Genomic DNA, 27870 nt, shown 5'->3' with positions numbered 1-27870 from the left:
GTTCCTTTCACCAAGAGGTTCGGACGAAACCACACGACGGGTATTAAATTCTGCGGGCAATCGCTCTTTTTCTTCTTTTTCTTTTGAAACACCTATTCTCGTGCGGCGCGGTCGTTTCTCGTGCGTGTTTTTTTCTTTTCGGTAGGAAACGCTCGCTGACGGCATATCTTGTCGAGGGTTCACGATAATCGGGTCGATTTATGAGCCAAGATGGGAAGTTATCGCGGCTCTGGTAAAGCAAAACGCTGGCAGCTTTATCGGTCTCGAATCCTCTCTCCCGCGAGCTCTATGAATCTCTCTCTCTCTCTTTCCTTCTTTCTCTCTCTAAGAGGAACGTTTGGTTAGAATGTGTATTCGGCCGCTCAGCTAGCCGCTAATAATTGATACATCTGTTAACCCGCGCGCCATATTTAACTACGCGATAACGGCGATACTGGTAATCACGCGTTAAACGGGACGTTCGCGTGCGATACGCGCGCCGAAACGAAACCCCCGTCCGCCGTAATTCGTAGTTAAGTTCCCGGCGGCCGTTTAATTCGTACGGACGCTAAATGGCGTTCCCTTTCTTTCTTTCTTTTTTTTTTTCCGTCAAGTAAGGCAAGGCCATTTCGCGTGTCGGGGTAGAAAGACGCGGCTGATTCGCGTAATTCGAGCAAATTGCACAATAATGCCAGCAGAATATTCGCCGGGGGATCTTAATGGTATTTTTATCGACCTTCTTCCCGACGCTACTGCTACTGCTGCTGTTGCGGCGGCGGTGGCCGCCTTCGTGTGGCTGCAGTCTGCAAAAGAAAAAAAAAAAAGTCATGGGGTCCGTCGCGAGGGGACGAGGCACCCCTTTCCATCTCGCCCTTCACGCACATTATCGGACGCACGTTCTTTTTTCCCCTCCTCCGTTTTTTTTTTAATGAACCTTAGTTCTTGCGTTATAGTTTATTCAAATTAATTTCCCCCGTGTGTGTACTCTCGCCTCTTTTAATCGTAAGCCATAAGGGCGCGAAATTACCATCGCACCCTCCTCGGCCAAACACCTCGCCTCGCCTCTGCACGTCCCGCCGTGGCTGACTACTGTCATTAAATGCAAATTTCGCGCGGCCGGCAGGGTAACTAGAGACCAAAGTTTAAACCGTATTTAGTGAAGCGTTCCTGCTGATTAGGAGCGGAACAGGTGTATTTCCGGAAAGTAGCTCCGGCGTGTATGATTACCGGGATTCACATCGCGCGATCGGCGCTTGATAATTTCGCCCGTATACGTCTCAATCTTTGCGTCGTCGGATATTTCGACGACACCAAAAATTTCACCGGGCAGCCGATACACAATATATTATTGGTTATTCCAGCGAGCTGAGTGCGATTTTTTATTAGCGTGGATTTTCAGCTCGATCGCTGCCGCGCGGAGAATTGTCGGATCGATTCCCGCTTATATCGGCACAATAAACGTATTAGTCGTCTTTTGCAACACACGCAATACGATCTCTAAACACACGACACCGAATGGAAATCGTACGTTGGGCGTCGCAAATGCCCGTAACTTTGCCAGATAAGCAATCTTCAAAAGAAAAAGGAGGAACAAAAGAAAAAAAATTTGTAAATCCATCTACGCGGGCTTCGCTTAAATATCGAGGGACGCATTATCACGGGACAATATAAATTCTCGAACGTTCTTATTCGTTTCATGATATATTGACAAGTGAGTATTTCTTTTATCGCGAGTGTAATTATTTAGAGACATCTGGGCACACGAGACGAGCGTTATCGGGACTTTTACGTAACTTTTTCACATTTAATAAGACGGAGGCGTTTTAATGACGCTCGGCGTCCCGTCAGCGCTCTTTTATCGCCATCGTAAAGAGCACACTCTCGCGCGTCTCTTTCGCAATCTCTCTTTATCAATTTACCGTCCGTCACACAGTCGGGGGACGATCGACTGATATCATATTCGCCGGTGTGTTACACCAGCTCACACGACCTCCTCGACTGAACGTGACCGGAGCGTGCGTGTAACGAGAGACGCGCGCTTCTGTAAAACTCGTCGTGCGCAAGCGGCGGCTTCTTCTTTTTTTTTTTTTTTCGTCGCCCGCCGCTTCTTGCGAGCCGCGAATTTTTGTTCTTCGTGCCGTTCGATAAGCCGAGGATTCTTTCTTCGGAGAGTTTCTAGTGCGTCAGCGCGCAGTCATCAATCTCATCGCGAGCCAGCCGGAGAACCCGTCAACTTTCTTTCGCAACATTCGATGATAAGTTCGACGAGCTCGAAAAATGCGATAAAATATGCTATAATGTACGAAGAAAACTGCTGGCACACGCACGTACATTTCTTTATACTCTAATCTGAATTCTATCTTGAGCTATTTGTTTAAGTACGCAAGTATGCCACGATTTTTAGAAGTTGGAATTATGATGTAACTCAGAGAAACTTCAACAAGTCAATAACGATCGAGATGCGTGCGAATAAATAATAATTGCACGCGCAAAGAATGTATTTACCACAGATCTGAACGCTCAAGCAAATTGTTAGAATATTAATTAAACTGTTTACAGTATTGTTCATCACGTTTGAACGTTCTTTATAATTATTCTGATGGTCCAACAAAATTATTTTCAGACTCAGTTAAAATTTTTTAATACTTCATAAATACGAAACAACGCTCTTTATATTATAAAAATAATATTTCAAAAAAGCTCTTGCAATTTTAAACGTAAAAGATGCAGATGCTTAAAAAAAAAAAAACAGAACTCTACGTAGGGTAACTGTGTGTGAAAACATCTTGTTCACATCACACTACGGTCTGCAGTATGGTACTGGAGGTTTTTGGGGTGTTCCCGACGGCGACCTTGCAGCGTTCATATGTAATCCGTGGCTATCCGTGGGCAGATCCCGTACTGAAACCGTCGCGTCTCCGCAAACTAGTTTATGCCGAAAACCGCGCAATAAATTATCGTGAACGGCCCCCGCGGGACCGCTTTTCGCGGTCCCGGTATAATGTTGCCGGATACGCTCGCGGAGAGCACTTTACGCAAATGAGAAGAAAACGCGCCTTCCCAGTCCCGCCTTCTCAAAGACGAAAATCGATTTTTGAAAGGCATCCCCCCGGCGCGAGCGTTCCCCTTTCATTCCTCTCGATTATCGATCTTTTGGTATCTAATGTATTGCACGAATGCTTTATTTCCACATAAATCTAGCCCGCCGTGCCACACAGCGACAGAGATGGGAACGAAGAAGGAGGGGGGAAAAAGCGAGATAAAAGTTGCTCGAATCTTATTTATACTTCCTATTGCCTAGACCTAGAGAAATTTAATTCCCAGAGCGGAGAGAGAGAAAATATCTCCATCCGCCTATCGATTGTGTTTGGACTCTTCCCTCCTCCCTCTCTCTTTCTCTCTCTCTCTCTTCCGCGCGCTCGCTCAACATATATTTATTCGCGTTTAATGGAAATACAGGGGCATTATGCGAACGATTTCTCATCCTGCCTCCCTTCCACGCCTCGAATAAACGCGAACGAGAGTAAAGTATGGCCGCGGCCGCGGAATGCAATCGCCCATGACGCGACTACCCGCGGAAATCTTGCCGAATCATCAGGTGGTTCGCCGCGCGACCGCGCCGGGGACTGCGCAGTTTGCGTGCGTGTTTGTCGTCGTAAGCCTAATTGTAAGCCGGTTAATTACGGCGTTTATTTGCGTGCGCTCGCCCGTCCGTTCCGTCCGCGCAGGCTGCGTTTCGCCCGAAGATCGGTAATCGTTTATCACGTTCCACGCGGGGAATTCATTACGCGGGGCCAACCAATAATGACATTGAATGTACGATGAACCGTCATCAATTGTCGGCGCCAGTTACAAAGTGTGTTTCTCTCTCTCTCTCTCTCTCTCTCGCTCTGTATCTCTCTCTGTATCTCTCCTTCTCGCTCCGCGAACGGTTGCGTTAACCAAGTCAATTAGGCGCGGAATGGGGCCCCGAATGCATTTCGTGACGTAGAAATCTTCGCCGAGAGCCACGCGCGTATCGGTTCTCCCTCTGCTCGCAGATTTAGCGAGATAATTCGATCGATCGATTCTCTCTCCGCCAGTACGACCGTCCGCGTTGCATTTTCCTTCTTCCCCTTCCTCCCCCCATCCTACTCCCGCCCCCCGGCGCGTTTTCCCCTTTTGCTTGCTTGCTTGCAAAGCGTACGCCGGGCAATCTCATAAAGATGAAAGCGATTTCTCGATGTTAGCATTTTAATTTAATCCTCTTACGCGCGGAAAACGGCGAGTAAAAATGTTTTGCGGAATGTCTTCCGACTCTACCGTGTTTCGCTCTCTTTAGCGGGCGAGAGAGAAAGAGAGAAAGAGAGAGAGAGAGAGAGACTTTACAGATACAAATAGCTCAAACGTGCGTCTCTCTGGACGCGATCTCCTCTACGTATGAATGTTAATTGAAAGTTGCGATACGACGTAGCTCTCGCATGGCAAAAATTCGCGAGCGCACGTGATTTTTCAATCACTCAACATATTTACCAATTGTTGATCAATTAAACATATACGCGCAAAAATACCCGCCTCGGCTAGAGCGACAGTGTATCGATTAACGTTAGTCGAGCGAATTCACGTAGACGCTTTATAAAGTTAATGAGAGTTCGCGCTTCTTTTATCTCGTTGGCGCCTCCCGGCGGACGACAAGAGGGAGAAGAGGCGCGAAGTGGACAGAGAAAAAAAGAGAGAGAGGGGAAGAGGGAGGGCTTCGGGGTCCAAATGTTAGCCTCCTTATCGAGAGTCAATGACGTTTAAAATAATATCCCGGGCTAGAGAGAAAGAGAGACAGAGAGAAAGAGAGAGAGAGAGAGAGGGACGCCTCGCATCGGTCGTTTATCTCGAGCCGCAGAAACTCAATTCCATCCGGCGAACGAAGTTATGGAAGTTTGCCCCGGCTAAAGTAGCGTTGCGGGATCCGGGAGGGCGGCGGCGGCGGCGGCGGCGGCGGATACGAGGCTGCCGAGTCGCGAGAAACTATCGTCGTCGCTCCTCGGGCGACATAAGGCGGCGGCGAGTCCGCCTATTATCCGCCGCGTGCGGAAATCGATAGTCCGGAACATGCGGTTTCACGCAATCCGTCTAATTAGCCGGCGGACGTCGGGCCGCGCGATTCAATTGGAAACGCACGCTCGTACGCACGCACTCGTTCCAGCGAGTAAACAGATACGTACCCACACACGCGCACACACATTTCGTGCGACGCGAAATTAAGACGCAATTAATGCGCCAACGCGCCAACGTCGCAAATATTTAATTTTCAACATATTCGGAATTCGGTCTTAAATTATCGCTGGGGATCCGTAATTTTTTTTTTTCTTCCTCGACGTTTCGCGATCTCTCGCTCATTTCGTCTTATCCGTTTACGAGGATAAGCTAACGCGAGCTAATGAACAACGAAAGAGGGAAAAAAAGAGGTTCTCGAAATTGCGCTGCGGGTATTTTCCGCGGACGTTGTTTGTTCGCTTCCTTTTCACGTTTTCGTACCGAAAGCGCGCTCGCTCATTGTTCATTCGCTAGATGTATATCTAACTTAATAGCTCTTAGATTCGACGTACTTGCTCACGGAACGCACGGGGAATACTTGAAATAATGTTGTTTGAGGAAGAAATGGAGCCGTTGCCTCGATATACTACCGGCGACTGATTTTAATAGAAATGCGGACCCGTGTAATTTCGCAAAACGACCGGTTCATATACATTTCTTTGTCGTATATACCGTGTATGTGACTCGAGTACTTTAGCCACAACGTGGATTTCGTTATTGTTAATATTTAAACTTCACTCTCGCAATTACCTTAATGGCGTGTTAAGACGGTCTTTATATTCTCCTCGTTTTATTTCATTTTTCTTTTTTTTTAAAGAAAGTCTCCATATACTCCCCGAGGTAATAGCGGTGATACGTATAAATGTTTCACGATGTCGCCCCGGTCGCCGCAAAATTTGATTAACGAATCCCCTGAATTTTCTCTAGCGGGAACATCACCGTATCCGAAGTTCCGTATGACGCGACGAATTATTAATGGTGCCGCAGAATTACCGGTGTTTCGCGCGATTCTCCGACGGTTGCCTGCAACGAGATTCATTCGTCGAGTCGCATCTACATATTTCGCGCGTTTTACTCCACGGAGACCACCACGTCGGGAAGCAAGAGAGAGAGAGAGAGAGAGAGAGAGAGAGAGAGAGAGAGAGAGAGAGAGAGAGAGAGAGAGAGAGAGAGAGAACACGCGTGTCATATCGCGTGGAGATTATAATTCCATCGACGTACGTATAAAATAAAATTACGAGCCGCGGCGCGTGATGTATTCTGAGGCGCGCGCTATCGATCGGGATACGTTGCAACTGCGGCGCTAATTGCAATTGACGATTAATAATTAACGCCCACGTCCGTAATCCGCCGCGAAATAATGTATCGCTCGCCGCGCGCGTATCCATTGCGTGCGCGACGGCCGATGCGCGACAAAAAACGATAGCGTGCGATATGACGTTGCGTCATTTCGGAGATTCGTGCATATCATTAAAAACCAGTATGTTCGATATATGAAATTCTTTTTCTTCTCCTCAAGCGGAGACCAGTTTCTATCAATATAAATTTCCACATTTCGTGGTTTTTAAAAATTTACTTTATTACTTACGGATCCAGCTCGCATCTTTTACATTCGCATGCGCGTTCAACAATTCACTTCCGATTCGTCGCTTTCATTATTCATCCTCAATTACTCGTGTCGTTACGTAATTTCAAAATGTAAATTCCTACTTACTTAACAACAAACGCGGCATTGAGTCAAAATCCGACCGACATGGAAAGACTTTCTCACGAACGATCACGAGCAATCCGTCAATTGTACCGCCACCTCTCTCTCCTCTCTCTCTTTCTCTCTGTCCTTGTCACCATTCAATCGCCAGTCAGATGGAGATCGCGCGACTGATCGCGCGCGCATCCCGCCCGCCCGATCTTGCGTGGGCGTCGCGACGTCACGCAGCAGCACGCCGGCTCGGGCGTATACGGACGGTGACGGGCGGCTGCGAGACGCCTCGCGCCGCCGTCTCGCAGTAGGCGACGCGACCTCGGCCCGTCAGGATCGTGCGGTTCGTTTGCGCGAGGTAGCGTGGGGATCATGCCGGTCTCTACACGACGCACGACGACGACGACGACGACGACGACGACAACGATAATAATCACGGCGGATTAAGAGAAGAAAAAAATCACCGGCGTGCCACGTGTCGCCACGACGATCTTGACGCGCGATACGTCTCGCGGCGTATCACACGCGTCCTGTCGCGCGCGCGCGTGTGCCTGTGCATGTATATGTGCATATGTGTGGGGTCTCCGTCTCCTCCGTTCGGTTAACGCGATCGGAAGTGCGCGGCGACCGGAGACCAAAGATGACACGGTTCCGCGGCGAGAAGAGCCGCGCGTCGCACGACGGTAACCACCGGTCGAGTGTAGTAGATTGATATACGGTGTATGCGGTGGGGAGAGAGAGAGAGGGAGAGGGAGAGAGGAGAGAAAAATTAAGTGCGTGAAGTGGGTGAAGTTTGGAAGCCGCGACACTCTTTCAAGTCGTCGTCTCGCGACAAGCACGGGAAGCACGAGGCGCACCAACGGATCCCCCTGCTGCCTGCTGCTGAATCGCGGGCGGAACGGAGGACGAGGAGAGAGAGAGAGAGAAGACGAGTGAGTGTCACGTAAGAGGGGAGGAAAAATGTCCACGTAAATCTCGACTTTCTCTCTCGTGATAATCGTGCACTTTGCGCGATAACGCGATTCCGCGAACGACGCGAGCTTGAGATGCGTGCGAGACGATGATACGCGACAGTAGAATTTAGAATTTAAGGAGAGAGAGAGAGAGAAAGAGAGAGAGTGAGAGAGAGAGAGGGAGAGAGAGAGAGAGAGAGAGAGAGAAATCAGAGAGAAAATCAGAGAGAGAGAGAGAGAGAGAGCGATTATATTCCGATCTTGCGAGTATAGTTACGGCCGCTAGGAAACCGTCGTAGATTCTCCTCGCCGTCTGACTCTCCGCCCGACCTTTTCCACTTTCGACTATCTCCCTGGACTGCGCGCGGGCATTCTTCCACGTTGATATGCGAGCCCGCCATATATCTTGGCGGTTTTCAGGTCGTTAGCGTCGGCGAGGGGCGGCGGACGGAGGAGGGCGGAAAACGCGCGGGATTCCACCCCTGAAACTTTCCAGGACCGACCGTTTTACCCGTCCGTGGACCACAGGCTTCCTCGAGAGGACGGGACGCGCGCGATCGGCCACGACGACCCTCCTCCTTCGTGTCAACATAACGATAAGTTAAATTTCCGGGGTTCGAGAGTTTAAGTTTCGCCCGCCCGTTCGTTCGTTCGTTCGTTCGTATATACGTTCGTTCGCACGATTAAGGATCGTCGGCCGCCCGAGTCGTAGGGGTTGATGTGTTTGCCGGGGAGATTACCGACACGAGAGCTCTCGATGGTTCGCTCTCTCGCATTTGCATTCGCGAATGTAGGTTCGCGTATTATTTTCGTATGCCGCCAAACCTCTTTTACAAGTCGAATTCTCTCTCTTTCCCTCTCTCTCAATTTCTTCTCTTTCTCTCTCGCTTGTTCGATAAAACTTCCACAGCACTGAAATCGCAAGTCATAGCCGGCCTTTAAAACATTCGTGTGATTTAAAAAAGATCGATCCCTCTTTCTGGTGCACGCCCTACCCGCGCGACGATCGTCTCGAGGGCAGTTACGAGCCGCCGCCGACGTCGCCGTCGTCGCACTGTTTGTAAACAGCATCGATCGACGGTTGCCCGGTTTAATCGGATCAGCGGCTAATCCGCCGGTCGACGCTCGCTAAACGTTACTTCAATTTTTTAGCCCGCCGCTTAATGCCACCCGCAAATCGTCCATCAATCGCGCGATTGCCCTTTTTTCATCTCTCTCCATCCCTTCTCCCTTCCCCCCGCCGCACCAACCGCAATTTATTTGCCTATCCGTATTTACTCGGAGTTGTTTCACTCAGGCGAGCTCGGGTTCCTCTCGTGGAAATTCGATGCATTTAGCCTACGAGCACACCGTTAAATACCGGAAGTCTGTCTGTACTGCGCCAAGGTGGTAGTTTAATTTTCTATGGAACAAATGCGTATTGAAACCACGTATTTTAATATATCTATTAATTTTAATTAATTCAGAAATAGGAAAATGAGACATAATTTCGAATAATTTATATCTTCCGACTGCCGCGTTAAAATTTTATGTAATTTTTACGTCTGATTAATTCTGCGATTGTGTCACCATTGTGTGTACTTCGCTCGTGCTACGTAAGCTGAATCGCCGAGGTCTTTTCCACCATCACAGACACAAGGGATCACGAGGTTAAGCCGGCCGCTGACAGTTCGCTAAGAGTTCGTCCCATCGATCGTTGAAAGTTTCTCGCGAGATCGGCCGAAAATCAAGGAAGCTTTTAACCCTTTCGATCTAAAGGAAAGGTAAAGCGTGAAGTGCTGCTGGCTAATGTATCTATCCGCCGATGTGCCAACAATACGCGTAGAACGCAAATTTTCGTCTCGTATAACGCGCGAGATTCCATACGTGTATATAACTTTGGTATTGTTATTAAGATAAATGGATTTTAGTATGAAATATTGAAGGAATACACACAGTTTTGAAAAACTCGTGTTAAATTTAACACAATATATCGCATGTTCCAAACAGTCCAAATTCTCAAACGTTTGTATTAATTTAACACAAAATGAATATGTTAGAAAGTAACAAATATTCTAAAATTAACACAGAAAATGCAACACTGCTGCAATTTAGAAACAGAATATGTGGAAACATATTTCTTTAGTAAAATTAACATTTATAATATATATTGGCTTGCGTACATTTTATTCATTAATCTTAGAGTTTACGTTTTAAAACAATATTATTTCCATGTTATTTATTTACTCGTGAATTGTGTTATTTTACAAAGAAATAAATTACAGTTTTTAATTATATTTAATACTTGGGTATGTAAAAACTCGACACAAAAAATTGGACAAGGACCGATTTTAACGTAAATACAAAATACTTTGTATTGAAACAGAAAAATGAACTCGTTTGCTTTACAATGTTATAACCTTACATTATTATCATTCTTGCCTCATCTATCGCGCTTTGCTTATAATAAAAGGAGAAATAACGGGGCAATTTTTCGTTCTAAATAAGAGTTTATCCTTCGATAAATGCGTTTCTGGATTGTGGTTTCGCTTCCAAGAGGGATCATTTTCCTCCCCGTGCAACGTTGTATTCATAAACTTGGCCTATCGGCCCGGCGAGTTTTCCCTGCTCCCTCTCGAGTGTCAAGGGTCGAGTGGCGGGGATTTTGCGGGCACAAAGTCGGCCGTCCCCCTCGCTATCCGCCGGACTGCGGAAGCACTTATTCCGCGGAGAACGGTTTCCGGCGCGGCTATTATGCGCGCGGCGATCCTTATGCCCGCGCCGTCGCCTCGAACGCGGGCGCGAATATCGTTTCATCGATCCTCCCGCCACTAATTTGCCAAATTACTCTCTCGTCCTCGAGAAAGGCACGCTCGTTAGCGACTTGGGCGTAAATGGACGCTTCCGCGCTCGTGTGGCGTACGCGCGTGTCACGGAAGACGACGCGATTAAATTAGGGCCATAATTCGTCGAGATTAATTTTCGGCGATGCAAACACGCCGCGCCGCGCCGCGCGCGGATTTCCACGGGGAGCCGCAAGCCGCCACGCGTTAATTTTTCCCGGTCCGCCCGGGAATTTTTACAAGGGAAACGGTTAACTCTATTCTCGACTCTGCGAGAGGGATGCAAAGAAAGGCGTTCCTTTCGCAATTGCGAGAGGTACAACTGCGAGCCGAGTTAACTATGAACTCCATGTGCCGCACGTTTATTCCACTCGCTATTTTCCACCGTCTCTCCCGTGTGTATATTATACATTCGGACAAATTTATTATCTCAGAGAATATTATATATTTATATTTGTTTATACACGCTTAAAGTGTTTATCGAATTCTATTTCGCTTTCGTCTTCAAAGCGTAAGTAACGTTTACAAATATTTTTCTACGTATAAAAATTTTTAATTTCTTACGTCGCCATTTTGTGCCTTAGTTGTCGAAAGAACGTAAGAATTCGTTTCTAAAGCACATTCAATTCGATTCAATTCCGAATGTATGGAAAAGCTAAAACGCTCGAATGGATAAGTCGGCGCGCAACAGACCGTGAATGTCGACGAGGAAACAGGAGGATAATCAAGGATACAAAGGATTGTTAGGAAGCGCACGCCGCTAATGCGTTTTCTGATGTTTCCGCCGCAGAACTCTCGGCGGGCTTTGCGTGCGCTCAAGTAACTTTGTGCTAATAATCTGTCGGATTCGCAGGGCGCCGTAATAATGGCTGCTCGTTTCTCATTTTCCCGTCATCGAAGCCTCTCTTCTCGAGTTTTCACTGTCCGACGGATCCTATCTCGAGAGAGAAGAAATCTTGCCTCCCCCCTCCCCCAGCTTCTCCTCGAATTATATCACTGCGCGCCTCGTTTATCTCATACCTCGAGCATTTCTTTCCGCTGTCAGCTTTAATTTTCTTAGCGCAAGGCGTACGTACGATGAAAAATAAAATGAAGGGACTCTTTTTTCCCCGTGTTGTCGAGAAGATATATGAAACGCGGGAGGCGATGCAGTGCCGGACATTATTGATTTATATGCTTGTGCAAAGCGTATTATTAAAATTTTAGATGAAATAAATTTAATTTTTACGCAAATTGTTTCTTCTCTCTATTCCATCGTTATTAATTTTTTTTCTTCCAAGACAGGAAAATATATGCTTTCTTTCTTGCCAAATAGTCATTTAACCGTATGAAGTTAAATGAACAAAAAAACTGAGACATTTATGTTAGCCAGAATTAACTGACAAATTTTCAAAAATTTTTAAAAATTAATTTACACGTAGAAAAATAATTTATGATTTATCTAATGCAATTATCGAAAAAATTGTATTCTCAAGTTGAGAATTTCCATCTTATTTTTATAGTTTCTTCTAAAACATACGTCAAGAGAATTTTCTCTTTCATTTTCAGAAATATATGTGTTAAGAAGGGATTCGAATTAAACGGTCCTCTTCTTTCGAGAATACAATTTCTTTTTTTATTTCGTTCGCCAAGTTCTGCCGGCCTTTTCGACGTCTTAACGTTTCCAGAATTTAAATCGTAAATCTCGCGCCCGCCTCCCCGGCAACGCGTGCCTTCTTTGTCTACTTTAATCTGCGTCAATCTAGCTTTGTGTACCACGATTCGCGTAAAAGCGGCGTCAAGCGCGCAATCAAAGCGGCGACGTCGCGGGGGGACAAACGCGCCCTGCGACGGAGAAGAGAAGATGCGCGCGCGCGCGCGCGGGCGGCTGGAAGTGTCTGGCGAATTTGTATGACTTGTTGTCTACCCTAGCTAGCAGTTTTGAGTAATCGCCCTCGGTCCCCTTCGTCTGCTCCGAACTGTCTTTAACCCGAACGTCGGTCGTCACCCTCGAGGCGGGATCCCCGGCGCGCGACCTACCCCGGGGCATTCTTTACTCTCCCATCAATGCGGCGCCCGTCGCACCGTCGTCGTTTTCGTCGTCGTCTACGTCGTTGTCATCGTCGTCGTGGTCGCCGTTGTCGTCCTAGGATTGTCCCTAGAACCGAAGCGCACACGCAGGCACTCCCGGAATCTCGTTTGTACATTTATTTTACCCCCTTCGATGTCCCTCCGCCGTCCTTTCACCTTTCCCATCCCCTTTTTTCCCCTCTTTCCTTCGCGCCCCCACCTCTCCCCCGTGCCATGGCTCCTTCGATTCGCTGTCGCAGTCGGAGTGGCACGGAACGGTGGAAAATAAATGGCCCCTAATGGATTTCTTAGATGTGCGCTCGCGCGCGCGGCGGAACTCAGGTGCAGTCAGGAGGAGTGCTTCGGCCCTCGAAAGTACGGCGGAACTCTAAATTACAGGAATCGTTGGTTCTCATCTCGTCTCTCCCCCCCCTCTCTTTCTGTTTCTTTCTATCTCCTTTTCCCGTCTCTTCCCTCGATGAGACGTTCGGCAGATCACGCAGCTGCGCGACCTTATCGATGCCGATGAAAACTTTTCACCGTCGTGCCACTATGATCGTGCGCGAACTTTTCGCCTTCGCCAATAATCTCGGCGACATCGCGGTGACCTCGACCGCACACGCGGTCTCTCGTTTTCTGTCCCCCTCTCTCTCTCTCTCTCGCTTTCCTTCTCTCTCTCCTATCTTGGCTCGTGCTCTCGCATTCGCGGTAATTTTTCAAGCTGTCGTGCGCTCGCGCGCTCGGCGAATTGCCGGCCAGCACAAAGCGTAATTTTATTTGTCAGATTTATTCCGGGTCTTTTTCAACGTTTACCAGTCACCGTCCCGCGGCGAGGGAAACAGGTAGGAATGTCAGAACATCCGCTGTGTATCTTCGGTGCACGAAGATAGACGTTTAATCTTGCGGATTACGGCACGCTAAGCTCCGCGTCTCGAATTTTATACGCGTGATTTTTATATGCGCAATTCAACGTGATATTAATACGAGAAAGAGGGAATTACATTCGACCGTTATATATTTAGAATCTTTATGACTTTATGAGAAAAGCCGGAGTCACGTCTCCGCCGGAGGTTTCAAGAACTCAGAAACCTCCGCCGAGACATCGCCGGCAGTTTTTATATCCGTCGTGACAGCCTTATTTTCGTCAATTTAGACGAGACCGAGAAGCGGCATAACTCGACTGTCGTAATGGCGCGGAAATAAAAGGTCTGGTTTGCGGGGCGTATGATAAGACTGAAAAATCGTAGGGATTTTCCCTGGATAATCGCGCTCGCGCCGAAGCTCGTCCTTCTTTTCGCAGGCACGAAAGTTTCCTCCTTCTTTGTCAATAATCTCAACGGATTTCGACCGACACCCGAGAATCTCTTATTTCCCCGCCATTGAAGCTTCTCCCCGGTTAGCGGCTCCCGTGCACAGCCTTTGGCTCCGGCGCGGCGGTGGAGCACGCGTCTCGCACTCGTACACGCAAATTCGCTTGTAAATTTTATCTCGTTCTCTTTTCACCCTGGCATTTTCCTCCTCGTAACGGCGTTCCGTTTACCCCATTTGAGCGGCGGAAACGTTGGCGATGAATAATTCCCAACGAAAAACGTTATCGGGGACGTCGCGCGAGATCACACGGGGTATAGGATTGCGAAACAAAACCGAATTTTTACATTTTAACGCCGACCGATTAAAGAAAGATACTATATCAGCCATTATGAATAAAGCCATTATGAATTACCGAGGATATCTAAACTCGCGCGATTAAGGAACAATTTCTGGAAATTATTTACTTCGATTCGAGTGACAAATAATTTCTCCAACTAAACTTATTCACTGATTTACATAAAAAAAAATTTTTCTTTTAATCGTACAAGACCATATTTTCTCGTAGAACGTTTCTTTGTCGAAAATTCAGTTTTTCTCTTCACAAATCTGCGTTGCGATACGATTGTGAGGCGCAGAAGCCGAGGCTAAGAATCCTATAACGTTAGAACGCTATCACGCCGCAATTGCGGTAATCCTTACGCGGGGCGATACATTTAATGGCCGTTTCGTGGATCCCCCGTCCCGTTCGAGTGCAGGAGAGCGGGAGCTCTCGACGAGACGGCGGAATGTCCGTCGTACCGAGCACCATAATTGAGAGAACGAGCGCCTCAGCGATGCTAATTCCGCGAGTTGCTAACAAAACAATTTAACACGGTTCATACATAAATCATCGTCGGCAGATAAAAGTTTTCTCTGCCGCGCGGAAAGCGGAGGGGAGGTTCACCACGGGGACGGGCAGCGACAGACGGGGGTTGAAAGGACCCGTCGCGTCCTTCGATGTACCTTGCCGTCATTTTCGCCCAGCGGAGGAGAGAGAGAGAGAGAGCGAGAGAGAGAGAGAGAGAGTTAAAGCTTTTCCAGGCGCGCACCAGCCCGGTTCCTTCAGCCCCTTGCTGACACTCTAAATCTCGTTTGGAAATCTTGCTTCTTCGATAATCCATTCCCGGGCGTTCGCCCCTTTCCCGGCTCTTCGCCTCGGTCTGAATCGCGCGCGCGCGCGCGTTCCTTGCAACGCGACGCGCTTTCCTCCGGTTGCACAGGGAATAATAAATGCGTCTTAATGACGCGAAGCCGAGACCAATGAGACGCGTCGGCATAAGATATAAATCTCTGATATAACAGAAATTGTTAGATAAAATAGAGCGGCGCGCTAAAATACGAACGTCGGAAGGCGTTGCGACGATGCGCTCAATGATCCATGAGGCTCTCCCCCTACATTAGGGACGATTAGAGGAGTTGTTCGAACGACGAAGAAATATCCCTCTCCGAAGTTAAAAGTTTAAAATAGTACCGTTTTATTATTAAACGACAGGTTTTCGCTAAATCGTATCGATTGACGATTAAACTTTCAAGCGTCTTTTTAAAACGGGCACCTCGGATAAATATATTTAATTTTCCGTGCTGAATAAAAGATAATTAGGAGGCTGCAAGTGTGCGCTCGGTTTATTTAACACAGATAACTCGACTCCGCGCGCGTCGAGCGGACTCTTTTTCCTGGTATCCCCTGTCGTTAATTAAATTGTTTAGAAAGAAAGGAACAGATGGCGAGACTCATACGCGCGCGCGCGTGTGTGTGTGTGTGTGTGAAAGAAAGAAGAAAAATAAATATCGAGATAGCGCAACACGAACGCGTCGATGCAATCATGGCTGCCCTTTTGAAGGTTGAAATATCACTCCATTTAAGTAACACCATTGTTATTTTACCTGTTGGGGGATGATGGGAGGGGGAATAAAAAAAATGCGATCGACTGCTATCCCTACTCGGGAAATATCCGGAACGTCAGACGTGCGTTAGCGCATTCGAAGGGTGACTCCCTGTCCTCCCACCCCTCCCCCCTCCCCCGGCATTCTTTGCGCTGCGAAAACTCGACCTTCGCCGACGCCGTCACGAATGACGAAAGTTTCCGCCGCTACGTGACGAGCACATCGTCCCTCCCCCTGTCCCCCCGTCGTCCTCTCGCTTGCCAACGAACGACGTTGGAATAACGTGGAAAAAAAAAAAGCGAGAAAAAACTGTAAACTGAAGTAACTCGCTGGAAGTCGTCCGATCGATCGCATTGTGTCTCTCACCGCATGATCGCCTCCCCCTCAGGGGTACACTCGAAAGTTTCTTCGTCGAGGTTTCGCGATGGGGTAGTTTCTGATACGGCACCGCCATTTCCTCTCTCTCTCTCTCTCTTCGTCTCTCATTTTCCCTCGTCTCTTGTTCCACCCCCCCCCTCTTCCGCCCGCGTCCTCTCTCATCCCCTTGCAGTGGTTGCACTAATGTTATTCGGGCTGTGTTCTCGGCATAAAGTGTTACCCTCTGGAGTTCCTCGTTTCAGCCTTGCCTCGTGGTTTTATATAATTTTTTATTGGCCGTATGCCTCGCCGACCGAAACATGCACCGGAAAATTCGTGCGAAAATATTCGAGGACGTCGCGCTTTAATTTACATCCTCGCCATGACGTACATACGTGCACACACGGCGGAGCCACGGGGGGGTGCCGAAATATAATATCGCTCACTCTGGAAAATTCTTTCGGAGGGTGTGACAGGAGGCGCGAAACGGAGGCTAATGAAACAAAAGCTAAAACCGGCGCGCGGGCGGATTGAATAACACACGTCGAGTCCGCCCTTTCCCGCCATGCATAGTCACCCCCCCCCCCGGATTGTCGCCCCCGCGTGCCCTATCAATAGTATCAATGGCGCTATTATTCGCTCGCCCATTTCGTTTCCCGCGACGATAATTTCCCTTTGGTTTTTTTTTCTCCCACACGCCGCTTCTTTGTACGCACGTGCGAGCGGCCGCGAGATGACATTTGTAAATTTCGTCCTCGCGGCCATCCGGCCCCTTTCTTCCGCCGTTATCCCCGTGCTTCTTCCTTTGTTCGAGGGGGGGAGGGCGAAACGGGTTTCATTGCGACACCATGATGAATGCCGCAATGTCCGCCTCGAGGCGAGAAACAGCCATGGTGTTTGTAGTTCCGTAACTGCGCGCGCGTATGCACCGAGAATACCGTACTCCAAGATGGCCCGAAAGCACGGGGGGAAGAGGGGGTGGGGTTACGAGATTTCGCGTCTCTACGCGCCGCTCTGCTCTGTGCTTTCGCGAGTAGTAACGTCGGATTTATTCGTGCTCCATTTCGCGCGATTTTCTTCCCGTAAATCCGCGCCCGCTCCGCCGACGCGACGGCTCGCGTCGCGCGCACGCCGCCTTCCGACGACGCGGCGGCGAAAATTTGCATGCGTTTCGTCGGGAAAGCGGAGCACGCCGCGGCGGTAATTCGGGGAAAAATCCACTGCTCTCTCGCGAACGACGACGCCGCCGCCGCCTCCCCCCCCCTCCCTTCGCTTGGATTCTGCGACGCGCGTTATCAAGTTATATCTCGCCCGTGTCGCGGTCGAAAGTGGTGTCAAGGGAGCAAAGGGGCGATAATTCGAAAAATTTCCGCGCTAATATCGGCGCCGCCGACGCCGCCACTCCTTTCTCCGCCCCTTCCTTCACCAGTAGCTCGTAAATCTTCCCATTATTCCTTCCCATCGACGGTGCGCGCTGAGGGATCCGTCGCATCGTTCAAGATTAAAATGAAAAATCGCGCGCCGTGCTCCGCGCGCGCGCGGGCGCGCGCACGCTCGCGGATATCGCGAGTAATGGGATATTTATACGAGCCGACGTTATATACGTACAATATTTTTCCGTCGCGCTGTTTACCTGCGACGCGGATATACCTGGCGTCGTCGGTCTCGGTCGAGGGTCTCCGTGCGCTATCTAGCCCTCCACCACCGCCGTCCACGGTGGTGCACCTCCTCTTCCGGGGTTACTGCCAGTTAGTAACGGTGTCGTCCCAGGACGATGACGACAACGGGGAAAAACTGCGCGACGAGCGAACCAATAACGTCGCCGACGACTTTCGCACCGCAATATACATGTAACACCCGCTGGGTCTCTCTCTCTCTTTCTTCCTCTCTGTTCCTTGTTTCTATCGAGGGATCGTCTGGATAGAAACAAAAGCGGCGATCTTTCTTCTCCGAAACCGACGCGCAAGTCTCGCCGACGAGCTCGCGAATCCCGAACACGGCGCGAAATCCGCCGGGGCGAATCTATTAATTTCACTTTCTTCGGTTCTCCCGCCCCGCTTCAATGGGGACCGCTCCTCGCATCGCTCCTTCGCGCCGCCTTAGCGAGGCATAAATCTCGTGCGCGGCGGTTGACAGAGAAGAATGGGAGGCGTGCTCTCTCTCTCCTCCCCGAACCGTTATTCTCGGGCGCGCTCCAATTTTGGCCGAGTCCCGATGCCACGACGAATGCCGACGATTCTTTAAAGCGATATGCCCCGGCGGGACGCGGGATTTACGATAACGCGCGCGGCAGAATCGGGAGATCTTAATGCTAAACGGGCAAGACGGTGGAAGCGCGTCGTCGCCGTCCTTTATCGCGCGGGCGCGCGCGAGTGAAGCGGTAATAATTTTCCGCGCGACGTCTTAATCCTCCCTCTCGACGCGACGCGCGGCACGCGATGGAACTCATCTCGCGATTTTCACCCTCGTTCCCCTTTGTCACGCGTCGATGTCGCGTGATTTTCACATTCGCAACGCGACGAGGCGTAAAGTCGCCTCTATTACGTCACTTTCTTCAAAGCGGGAGTGGTGCGACGCGGTGTGACAAATTTGTATTCATGCGTACGCACGCAATGGCGTTTGCCGGTAAGATGCTACGGCATTCGGCAATTCAAGCTTGTGAATAAAGACTTATTTAATAAATGAAACTTCGTTTAAAAAATGAGAAACTATCGAGCGCCTTTCTCCTCACCGGCTATCGGAATAAGCCGATAGTGAAGGGCAGCATAGTGAAAATGTACGTCTCCGCGAAATATATAATATATCTGCAAGCTCAATTGTTGTATGCGTCTATTCGTTACATCTTTCCTAGCGGAAATTCTCGCTAAACAACAACGCGAGTGCATTAGCTCGACCTTATTCACGTGATGACCCGGGCATCCAGTTCGCGTCCCAGAAAAACAAGCCGACCGCGGTGTTGGTTGGTACGCTCGCACGGGAGCCCGAGCGAGCATACCGCAATCCCTCGAAATGCGTTTCCTTTTATTCAATATTGAGAGGTGGGACGCGCACATACACATCGTTCCGTTGAACGGCGCTTTCGCGCGCGTCGAAATTGACGCGCGCGGGATGGAACGATGGAGCGATTTACAGTAAAGCAGCTGCACCGCATTTCAATGGTCTCTCCGCGGCCAGCAGAGAGCGAAACGTGATTCGAGGCAAGGTGTGTAACGCGAGCGAGCGAGCGAGCGAGCGAGTTAGTGCGGGCACAGAAATATCCGAAATGGTAATGACATTTAAATGCCATTCATAAACGTCAGCGCGCTACCGCGCCGCCCGGCGCGCGCGAGCGGTAGGAATTTTCATTTCGAACGGCAAAACGAGACGCAGCTGCGGCCGAGTGGATTTCGTTAGCATCGCTAAAACGGGAATGCCCCGCCGTGTGTGTGCGAGCGCCCCGGCGATGTACTACTCGCTGGCCCGCGAAGCCGGCCAGATCCGAATCCTTTGAAGGACAGCGAGGCGGATCCCGTTACGAGGCGCAACGACGAATCATTGCCGCGACATTTCGCCAACGTTCGCAGTAAATTACCGGTGAAAAGAATGTTAATTCATTCACTTGTTCGAGAATTTCGCAATTTCGATAATTTGGAACGGAATAAATCTTTCGTTTCGACGAATATAAAAAAATCTGATTGCGCGATTCAAATCGCGTTAATTGGAGCGATCGCGAGAGGACGCGGGGGATCGCTAAAAAAAAAAAAAAAAAAAATAAAAAAAATCTGGACCGCACGGATCATATTAATGACGTATCATCGCGCCGGCAACGTAATTATTATTGCCGGCCGAACGCGGAGAGAAGCGCCGCGCGGCTCTCTCTCGAGGGCGCGGGCGAATGTATAATGCATCTAACCGGGGGATGCATCCGTCGTCCCGGTTGCTCGGGGAGCTGAATACTTAACGACACGGGCGCATTTGAATGCTTAACTGACACGTTCGAGAGGCGCGACGCGAAAAAGCGGACGGCGCCGTAAACGTCGCCCGCTGGCAGGACGGACAGCACGGTTGCTCATTACGATTTTATCCCGCCGAGTGCAGGCCGCGATTTCCGGGACCCTTTGCGTTTCTCTTTCTCTCTCTCTCTCTCTCTCTCTCTTTCGGTATGCAGATACGGCAAGCCAAGTACGAGAATACGTATGCCCTCTTGTGCCATAGACGAATAATTCAGTCTCCGCGTCTCTCCTCTATCCCTTTATGTTCTTCGCCCGTTCCACCATTTCTTAATATATCTCGATTGCAATTGCATTGTGTATTATCGATCGTAATCAGCGAGTTGCACTTATTTTACTTGGCCTCACTCATGTTCGGATTGTGATTTAAATTTTGCAGTGATTCAAATCTAGTTACGTATAACTGTGAATTTTGATACGTATTTTTTTACGGGTTGTATTTTTAAACTTAAAATGTGGCCTCGACATTTTCATATTAGTACTTTTCGATTTCGATTAATTTATGTAGTTAAATTTTCAGGCTAAGTCATTGAAACATTATATAATTGCAGTATAATATATAACTCTGTAAGTTATATATTATATAACATACTAATCAGAATTTTTTTATTTTCGCTCTGGTTTTAACTCGAGTGAAAATTAAAAAATTCTGATTAGTATATTGTAATATATAGTAATATATAACTGCAGGATATCGAATACGTATGACTGTATATGAAACATTTATATAGGAAAATTTGTTTTAGAAATTGATAATTTTTGTCACAGTTTTTTTTTGTTTTTATACAATTAGTATTTTTATTTTTTTAAATGTTAATATATTTTTCATATATCCATATATTGCAGAAATAAAGTTAATACACTAGATTGCTTTTAAATATTAAAGATTAACATTCTTCAAAATTATATAAAAAATATATGAAAAATAACTTCAATTTTTTAGTGTATATATAAAATGTGATAAAAAATCTAAATAAATACAATCTATTAAATATCCTGCAATATTTTCAAACATAACGAAAAATCAAATCTACGAAATATTTTTTAGCTAACTTTACATTTTGAATATTTTACAATCAGTCATAGCTACAATTAAATTGCTTTTAAATGTTCAAGTGAAAGTAAATTTCGAAATTCGGGAATAGAATCAATCAATATCAAGTACATAATTTGCAGCTGATAATATAACTTGTTTGGCATAAGAAATAATAATGTGAAAGTATCGAATTATAAATCAATAGCCTTATCTATCAATCGAGTCAAGCTTGCAAATCGAAAGAAATTTCTCGTAATATTCGAAGTTGAGAATATATTACGGTTAGTGACGTTTAGCATAAGATGACATAAAATGTAAAATAAAATGAAGGTCCTCTCGCAGCATTAGTATTGTTGAATTTTTTATGTTTGTAACATGCGTCGTTATAAACTTTTATATCTATATAAATACATTATTATTATATATGTAATTAACACGCTATCAGAATTTTTTAAATATATATTAACAAATATTGCAATATAACTAGCTTAATTCTAGAACATGATAAGTAGAAAATTCTCTTCTGTACGATAAAATATTTATTGAATTTCATGTTTCACGTTTCATTTTAAGATATGCAAGCGATATAAAATCAAGTTATTAATAAATATGGATGAAGGCTACGTTGAGGTGATTAAAGATAAAATTGGCAATTATACGAATAAATTTATGTAATCAATAGTGTGATTTTTATTAAGTATATTGTTGGATATGTTAATTGGAACATATTATGCAACTATATAAATATTTTGTTTTTTATAATCTTATTTTTATTTATGTGTGTGTGAGTGATCTGCAAAGCTAGCATGATAGAAATATAAAAAAAATTAATTACAGTAGCACTTTCATTATAAAAATAAAAATAAAAAAAGATTCTGCATTCCTCACACCAAGAAAACAAAAATAAAAAAATTCGAGAAAAACTCGCTAACTTCGCGAAGGTATCACGATATTTCCCATCTAAATTATAAGCACGCAATAAATATTATTATTTTTAACATCAATTCCTGTTAGTAGGTACTCCTAGAGTTCTACTATTATGTGTAACATAAAAATTTAACAATTTTCATAAAAAATAAATGATCGCGTGATACTTTGGCAGTTTTCCTCTCCTCGCTCGCCGTTAATCATAAAATACTTTATTATACTGTAATGGAAAAATAAAAGTACCATCGTACGCGCGCGAAGTCGTGAAAGCGTTTTGATCCGCGACCTTTTCGTTAATAATTGAAAAACGGAATCGATGAGTTTAACCTGGAACCACCCAATACGACGTGATTAATAAAGCGAAGTTGACAATTAATTCAAACGCGATGGATTATTCAAAAATGTATAATTCAGTTGTCCACGGAATGAGTTTCGCATATTAAAATTTTTCGAAATATGCATATTATTAAGTGATATATCACTCTTGGGTATTTAAATCATTCGATTGTGAATTCATGCATTACTCCGCGCGTTCTCAATTTGAGCAGTGGACAGGTTATATTAAAATTGTCGAGAAAATTGAAGCATGATATGAAAGTCAGATTCAATCTAAGTTATAGGAATAATTATTGCCGATAAATATCACGACGAAACAATGATTCCTACTATCTATTACTCCGAGTTACGTAATATTTTAAACAGATAAGCACTTTAAGTAGATAAATCGTATGAAATAATATTTGCTTTGCTATTAGATAACTCGGGCTTAACCGTGAATTATTAATCATGAGAGCTAATTATTCGATAATCGGTAATTGTATTGGGAAACGGAGAACGATCGCGTTTCGAGAGATAACATACGGAGACGTTCTACCTGCCTGCTCGAGTCTCGAAGCACAAACGATAGCGCGGCCTTGCGTAAACACAACGTGCAAGAGAAACAAACTCCAAAGCGCATCAGTCCAATTCTCCAATTCGAAATGTTTAAAATGTCGTAAACGTATATCAAATATTCTGTACTCTTGTACTTAGAATACTAACGAATGCTCGATTTTCCACCAAAGTGTAATTTTGTTAACTCTTAAGATATCAAGTAAAAAAAAAGATCATACATCATCATGAGCTTCAATTTTGACCAACATTTCATCTATCTGAAGTAGTTGAAAAATTTACGAACATATTTTTACATTTCTATAAAAAAAACAAATGGCTTTATTTTGAAATGTGGTATAATTTAATTTTACATTTCGAGAAACTGTTATAGAGTACGTACAAATGGTCGAATACGAATGATTAATAGGGTAATTTAATCTGATTTACGTATTGTTTCGCGGTTACAATTTAAAAATTACAGTTCACTGTCAACAAATTATTTTCAAATTAGTCAGAGATATAACCAATATGTCCAAATTAAAATATCGTTAAAAAAATAATTATCATTCGTATCGCAACATAATAATTCATAATTCTCTTTCTCTATTCACTTTAGTCTTTTACTTCAACCAAATATTTAATTTTATTATTTAAATTACAGTTTAATATGTTTATTGAACTGTAGGGTGAAACAGTTAATTAGCTAATTGTAAGAGCAGGATAGCGTTTCAAAGGCAACGACAGACGGAGCGGCTCACGTCGCCGTCTATCTGCTCGAGACTTGTCTCGCGAATGACAGCAAGATACACATATACAACAATACGCTGCGCGTTGCAGATAACGAACTCCGTGCACGCGTGCCAGCCCAATTTATCGCCGCTACGAAACATTTGACGCGCCATGAAATAAACACGCGCGCGGATCATTTTATTCCTGGTATCAATTTCCAATTCCGATGAATGGGCCATTATCGTACATTTCTACTTACGCTTCTCCTCGCGGACTCGTTCACGTTGCTTGAGAAGTAACGGAGTAATTTCGTAATTCGATTGAGGGCGTTTCGCGGACCTAATGGAAATATTGTCACTTGAATCCCCAATTCGGCGGTGCACGCTGCAATTTTAACGGAAACGGACTTGGACTATTAAATGGCTTTGTCGGATGTCCGCGGTCGGACATAATTAAAATTCATCCGGTGGACGAATGTAAATCTACAAATTTACAGTGTGCCCGCATGTGGGCGTGCTCGAACGTGTGTCCTCGGATTCCTCATATTCTCGCAATTTTGCGCTTAATGACGTAATACCGTCATTACAGAGGTGGCGTTAAAAAGTATTCTCATAACCGTGGAAAAGAGCAGGGCACGGTCCCGCCTGTGCATTATGTGCACGTTACGAAGGTATTCACAGCGTTTATATTTCTATCCGTCAGAATGTTAAGCGCAATGACGACGGGCAAGCATTTAAACAAAAAATAATTCTTTACAACGTCGCTGGTTTTTAAGATTTTTCGCCAATCAATCGTGAGAGACATCAACGATTTTTATATGAGTTAAAAATAGATGGGAAACGAAAGAGTGTTCTCAGAGTGAAGAACATTTTAAATTTTAAGCTGTCTCTACTTAAACGGAGAATCTTAATTTCAATTTTATCAAGATACCGGAATATCTTGGGGAGGGGGGGGGGAACATTTGAATCGTGAACTCTCGCTGATGGCGATTCGACTCCGGACTTCGCTCGAAAAACCGCACGTTAGCGCGAAACACGGACGCGAATTTCCGAGACACCGCGTATGTCCCGGATATGTAAGCTTTTCCCAGTCGGAAAATCGCGACTTAATCCTCGAGCGGAACGATACGTACCGAATGCACGAGCGATCGACTTAGGACGTTAAACCGGGCTTAATTCTTTCACATGGACGTGACTGAACCGGATACGTCCGGGTGGTCTTTTTCCCTTTTCCCCCTCTCTCGTTCTTTTTTCTTTATTCCGGTAAAAATAATCCTCATTGCGTATGCTTCTTCCCCCGGTTTCGGCGACGGCGGCGGCGGCGGCGGCGGAGAAGGAACCTCCTACGCACGCGATATTCTTCCCGCCGCCTACGAAAACACCGCGCTCCGCTTACCGAGCCACTTCCTAACGACCTTTGAATACACCCCGTGCTCTTTCTGCCTTTCAGCATTTTCTTGCGTCCTGCGCCCCTGCCCCGCGTCCTCCGGGAAGAAACTTTCGCCGATCCCACCTCGCTTTGCCGTGTAAAAACCTTTGAGATGCAGATCGAAGTTTAACTCGCTCGGAATGCAAAGTACACTATTGCCGACGGCGCAAACGTGATTTCGGTATTGCGAAACTGAAATTTTGCACGCGGATCCGATCTACTCTCGCGAGAAAGCGAGAGTCAGCTAAGAGAAAAAGAGAGAGAGAGGCGGAGGGGGGGGGGGAGGAGAGAAAAAAAAGAAAGACGGGAAGAAGGTGAGGGGCGATATTTTGCTTTAATTAAAAATAACGGGTCTCCGTGCCATTGTGTTCGTCGCGTGCTATTACGGCCCGAGTCCGAGGGTCAATGAGAGTTGGCGGAGTACACTGAAGGAGAGAGAGAGAGAGAGATCACGAGGGACTTAATGTCGCCGACGACGAAATCGCCGTTTCGCCGAATCGGCTTAATTAGAACCTTATCCAACTTGCGCCGCGCGCCAAACGACTCCTTAATGCTTAACAATAATGCGAAATGGTATCCGAGTTTCCGACAGTTCCGGTAAGCGTGCGGGGCCACCCTCGCACTTTCATGAAATTCACCGCGTTGGGAACGCGCGCCGTTGCCGCGTTTAATAATTAGAAATTTCGCAGGGGAGTGGGTGGAGGTGAGGGGGGGGGGAGAGGCTGGAACAACGAGCGAAGTACGAAAGGGGTTAAAAGGCGCGGGCCGGTATAATATTTCGATTAACGGGCTCGTCGCAAACCTGAAATGGCGAAAGTCTTTTGTCAATGCGACTCCCAATTTGCCGCGTTCATCAACAGTCGCCCTCTCGAGCGGGGAGAACTCTAAAAAAAGCGACGGCAAGGAAATCGTGATAAGCGAAGCGTCCAAAATCTTGCGCTTGAGACTTTATTACGCTCCGTGTTTGGGGGTCAGTAAGGTTTCCGGATGTTATTTCGAGCATTTTCGAACGTTATATAATTTATGGATAAACCGTCGATATTTGCGTAAAATAAAAATGCAAAGATGAAAACGTGCATAGGGCAGAACGAATAAAGGGGAAAGGAGTCGTCGTACAGGTTCCTTCGTGTCAAACATTCACTTTACACGTTATTGCGAAGAACGAGAGACGGAGGAGGAAACGAAAACGTCCGTTTGAAAAATGACGAAGGGCTGCAATCGCGGTCTCTCCGCCGAGAGAAAAATCTATCATTCCCCGGGAACACCAGGTGGAACTTACTTTAGTTTTTAATGGAACACGTGCTACTATCCGGCCGTATGAATTATGCGAGCTCCTTGAACGTCGATAGCAGAAATAAAGCGCTCGATCGCGCTTTTCTATAAAAATGGTCAGACGAGGGGGAGGGGGGAGAAGAGACGAAAGACGGTGAAGGAGGGAAAGAGATTCGAGATACACGCAGAAGGTGGCGTGAGACCTGAGATTTCCAAATCGCACAAACGGACAACGTCGAGGGAGGGAGGGGGGGAAAGGAGGGACGAGCAAGCGATACAAGGGATATACAGTAGAATTAAGCGGACGGTGTTTCGCCGTTTAGGGCCGTCGAGGGAATTTAATGGATCCCATCGGGCTGCAACATGTGCCTGAGAATCGCATCTATTATGCAGCCGCATACTCAGATTGATCAACGGGAGCAACGGGCAACAACCACTCGCTTCCTCCGATTGCTGCCGCGAGAAATTGACCTCCGGCTCTTCTCGCGAGATCGACCCTTGGCATCACGACGACCGATGACGCTTCGACGTTTGTCTCCTCGTCGAACATCAGGCGCGATAGCATTCGAGCCGCATCGTAACGTGTTATCGGCACGGTTCTCCACGATCACGAATGTCGTGTCGACTGTCGTCGTCTCGGCGTAACGTAAGGCGACAGTTCCCCCCGATATCTCGGCGCGGCGGCGACGACGACGACGACGAATCCGCTCCACCGCTGCGATGAAGCGACCGACAAATATTTGAGGGCGACGGGCAATTATGTGAAAAGGTATTGTAGCGCGTTAACAAGCGCGTCGCGCAGCTACGAAGATTTAAGATATGTACCTTTCCTGGGTACCTTCGTTTCCCGGCAGACGTTCCTCCCGCGAGTCGATGGAGCGCGAGCGGGCGCTATATAACCACTCTACGTCTCAGCGGTTCTCAGACTTTCTTGCCCGTCGAAAATCCCAGTCGGAGCTCGCCTCGACATTACACATTCAGTCGGGTATTAACTTTTTTTCCCCCCCCCCTTCCTCGTGCATACTTATTCAACAACGTAACTTCCGCGATCTCTCTTCCATTTAAACCGGAGCATTGAAAAGAATTACAATCCCTTTCTCCTCGTTTATTTCTGGGGGTTCGTCGTATTACTGGATAAGTATAAAACGCATTAATTTTAATAAATGTAAGAGTAAGAGGAGCAAACGTAAGATCACGCTGGAACGCGTGCCGGAGTTTCGCACCGGTGACTTCAGCACCGCTGCTCCGGGCGTTGCGTCGTTACTGTAATCCGCGAACATAAGTACATACGTGGATACGCGCGAGCGAAAGATAAGAAATTCAATGTAAATAACGCGCTCAACGGCGAGAATGACTTCGGAAGGGGGATGCGCGAGCGTGACGTGAGCGAAAATTCTTCTCTCAAGTCGAGTTACGTAACACGCGCAGCTGCGTGGAAATAGCTCGGGAAGTG

General features: G+C 46.7%; 2 protein-coding genes and 1 long non-coding RNA gene across 6 annotated transcripts in view; 1 reads left to right on the top strand and 2 right to left on the bottom strand.

Moving 5' to 3' along the window:
- The window catches only part of LOC105839217 (SET and MYND domain-containing protein 4), a 207352-nt gene that overhangs the window by 43265 nt on the left and 136217 nt on the right, over nt 1-27870 (bottom strand). The gene's annotated exons all lie outside the window — the stretch shown is intronic.
- On the bottom strand, nt 141-6917 carry LOC118647396. Its single transcript, XR_004964676.1, has 2 exons — nt 6764-6917; nt 141-782 (listed from the first exon to the last, which is right to left on the bottom strand). It is a non-coding gene; the product is annotated as an uncharacterized LOC118647396 (long non-coding RNA).
- Nucleotides 7084-27870, top strand: part of LOC105839218 (growth factor receptor-bound protein 14) — a 295416-nt gene continuing 274629 nt past the window's right edge. The window contains exon 1 of the mRNA XM_028193105.2: nt 7084-7680. The gene's annotated coding sequence lies outside the window, so the exon portion shown is untranslated. The remainder of the gene's footprint in view (nt 7681-27870) is intronic.

Source organism: Monomorium pharaonis, chromosome 9, assembly GCF_013373865.1.
Source record: "Monomorium pharaonis isolate MP-MQ-018 chromosome 9, ASM1337386v2, whole genome shotgun sequence".
In the NCBI taxonomy this organism is placed as follows: domain Eukaryota; kingdom Metazoa; phylum Arthropoda; class Insecta; order Hymenoptera; family Formicidae; genus Monomorium; species Monomorium pharaonis.
Note: the sequence above shows the minus strand (reverse complement) of the source record. Positions and strands in the feature narration are given on the sequence as shown.